General features: G+C 45.8%; 1 pseudogene; it reads right to left on the bottom strand.

The window, feature by feature from the left end:
* Window positions 1-1,069: 1,069 nt before the first annotated feature.
* On the bottom strand, window positions 1,070-1,839 carry LOC102478581 (phosphoglycerate mutase 1-like; annotated as a pseudogene).
* Window positions 1,840-3,341: the final 1,502 nt, after the last annotated feature.

Raw genomic sequence — 3,341 nt, 5'->3', positions numbered from 1 at the left:
AAGGGAGGTTTTGATTTCCTATATTACAGCCTGCATCTCTAACAAACAGTTCTTTTTGATTTTTTTTTTTTTTTTTTTTTTCACATCACTCCTTTATTATACTGATCTGGAAAAATTCAGTAGTTATGCTCAAAATGAGTATTGGGCTCATGTGACAGGACCACACAACTGGGACATGATTCAGAAATAAGACACAGTAAAAGACACGCTTGAGTGTGATCAAAAGGCATTTTGCTGCCGCAAAACAAGGGAGAGTGGTCTAAAATACACAGCAAGATGCACTCCCCCTTGAGGTCAAGGAGCCTATCCCAGTCTGTGTGAGGAATGGCTTGTCTTCTGACGACCACTGTGGGACCACTTCAGTCACTACCAAAAACTCCAGAAGGGCTTTCGTATATTTATATATATACAAAATTATTTGTTTATATATACATATTATTTATTTATACACACACATATATATAATGTTTTATATATATATATGTACATATTTCTTTTCTTTCTTTCTTTCTTTTTTTTTGTAAAAATGCAACACCTTAAATCAGGATTGATCCCAGTCTTCTGGAGCCAACTCGAGGGTCAGGAGGAAGTCATCATGTTTTGTGTCTTTAATCACCATGCACATTCTATCATCTTCCACTGGACTAGTGCCCATAAGGGACCTGCTTCCAGAAGAGCACAGGCCTGGCCTCTGGGAACACAAACAGACCCTCTGACTTCTCAGTGGCCTTGAATTAGCATGGTTCCTCCCTAGCCCTACTCAAGCAGGTCCATAGTAAACAAAGCTCTAAAAAAACCGAGTGACCACCTCTCACTCTCAGGTAAGAGGAACCTTCCCTTGGCTTGGACTGAGAACCTGTGCCTTAGAGATGCTATCTCCTAGACTGAATGAAACAAATGGGTGCAGGAGACACAATAACCAAAATGAAAATAGGAGCCACTGGTCCCATCTGTGGTCTCAACTTCAGATGCCTTCAGATGTGGTCAGTGTGACATGTGCAGAGAGGGTAGAGAGGGATGGGATGGGCAGGGAGGGGGTTCCTCAGGATGGTAGTCTGCCTGTTGGCCTTCACTTCTTGGCCTTGCCCTGGGCAGCCACAGCTTCCATGGCTTTACACATGGTCTCTTCATCCCCCAGGAACTGCATGGACTTGATGGGCTTCAAGTTCTTGTCCAACTCATAGACAACAGGGACACCGGTCTGCAGGTTCAGCTCCATGATAGCCTCTTCAGAGAGACCCTCCAAGTGCTTGACGATGCCTGATGCCTTGTAGGCTGTTGCCATGGGCTGCGGTCAGTGCGAATTTCCCCTCCTTGATCTGGGGAACGATTTCCTCATCCCAGAAGGGCTGAGCTCTGGCAGTCGTGTCCTTCAGACTCTCACAGGAGGGCAGCTAGTCTTCGGTGAGGTCTGCATATCTGCGATCCTTACTGATGTTGCTGTAGAAGGGGTGGTCGGGCTCCATCGGGGGGCGGTGGGACATAGTAAGAGCGCCGCCAAATCTTCACCTGCGCCTCCCGGTGCTTGGCTGCAGTTTCTGACTTGCTGAGGCGGGTGAGGCCCCGTAGTGCCGCTCGTTGAGGCGCCATGTCCTCACCACCGGCAGCCACATCTGGTCAATGGCATCCAGTACTGTCCAGAGGGTCTGGATCGCCTTCATCTGCACTGAAGTGAAGCAGATGTCAAATTCATAGCCGGTATCTCGCAGCGCCTGCCTACCGCGCTTTGCCTCCTCATGGCTTGCAGGCTGAGGTTGGTGTCATAGGATCCGCTGAAGCTTTTCTCCAGGTTCCGGGCGCTCTCGTGGTCCTGATGAGCACCAGCTTGTAGGTAGCCATAGCGGCGGGCTCCGGATCTGCTCGATTCCTTTTAATAGTGTGTATTTTCTCTTTGAGATCATGCAAGAACTTCCTCACCTCCTGGAACTCAGCTGCTCTTCTTTCCCGCCTCTTCTGGAGTTCATTGTCTCTCTTCTCATGCATCTTTGTAAACTTTGTCACTATGAATAATTCTAAATTCTTTATCAGACATTTCCATTGGATGAAGAGGAGTTATTCTTTTCCCTTGAAGGAGAGTTATTTTCTTGCTTTATCATGTTTCCTGTGATCCTGTGGTGATTTCTAGACATCTGATGGATTGTGCCTCTCCACTTGAGACTGGGGACTGAATTATCAGTAGAAAATCTTCATTTCTCTTATTCCCTGAAATGACTAGTTCTCAGCAGCAATGGAGGAGTCTTCTATGTTTGCAGTTTTAAAACTGTGGATACAAATAGACAAATGGCTTTCTAGAAAGGCTGTGCTTTTTTCCCTAAGGCTTGGGAAGGGACATCACTAATCTTTGGACTTTATTTCAAGAACTACATCCTTAATTGCCTCTATCAAGCTGAACACATCCAGTATGACTTACATGTTCAGTATGTTCAAATATGTTTTTAAAACAATACCACTTTTGAGGCCAGCAGATCATGTGGTGGTTAAAAGCACTGCATTTCCACATGACTGATGACAGCTGGAGTCCCGGACCCACCTTGCAGCTTGAAACTCATGTGGAGAGTGTGTGAAACTCATGCTGGGCAGGGTGTACCCATAGTCCCCAGAGAAGAATGGAGGAAAAGAGGTTGAAATGTGGCTATCTCCCCTGGGGAGGAAATCGCTCACTTTCCCTTTTCTTTCTCTCGCTGGTGAGTGTACATGCTCTATGGCAAAACCAAAAGGGGGGATAAAAGAAAGAAAAAAACAGGGGCTGGCAAGTAGCGTGGTAGTTAAGGGCCCTGGGTTCCCACATAGCCAACCACGGTTTGATTCCCAGACCTGGTGGCTTGCTTTCTCACTTTCCCTCTCTTCCCCTCTCTCATTCTGTCCCTTTCTGGTCAAATGAAAGTATAATAAATAAATAAATAAAGTTAAATAAAATCATTAAAAAATATTTATTTATGTACTTGTTTGTTATTGATTTCTTAGGCTGCTGAGTCTGTGATTTGAACCATGGTTAACCATGTAGGAGTCCAGTGCCTTAACCACCAGGTCTCCTGCTGGTCCCCAAAATAAAAGTGAGAAAGCAAGCTGCCAGGTCCAGGATTTGAACTGGGCTGGTCACGTGGGAGTCTAGTGCCTTAACCACTACACCACCTGCGACTTCCAAAATAAAATAATTTAAAAAAATAAGGAAAAAAACCCACAAAACATTTTTGTGACCAGCAGTTAGCGTAATGGCTATGTTGCTGGACTCCCATGTAGTCGGCCACGGTTCAAGTTCCAGAATCGGTGGCTTAAACTCACGCCGGGCACGTGTGCAAGCATGCCCAAGGTCCCGAGAAGAGAATGGAGGAGGAGGGATT

The sequence above is a fragment of the Tupaia chinensis genome, unplaced genomic scaffold (assembly GCF_000334495.1).
Source record: "Tupaia chinensis unplaced genomic scaffold, TupChi_1.0 Scaffold000279_1, whole genome shotgun sequence".
NCBI lineage: Eukaryota > Metazoa > Chordata > Mammalia > Scandentia > Tupaiidae > Tupaia > Tupaia belangeri.
This window is presented reverse-complemented; position numbering and strand designations above follow the sequence as displayed.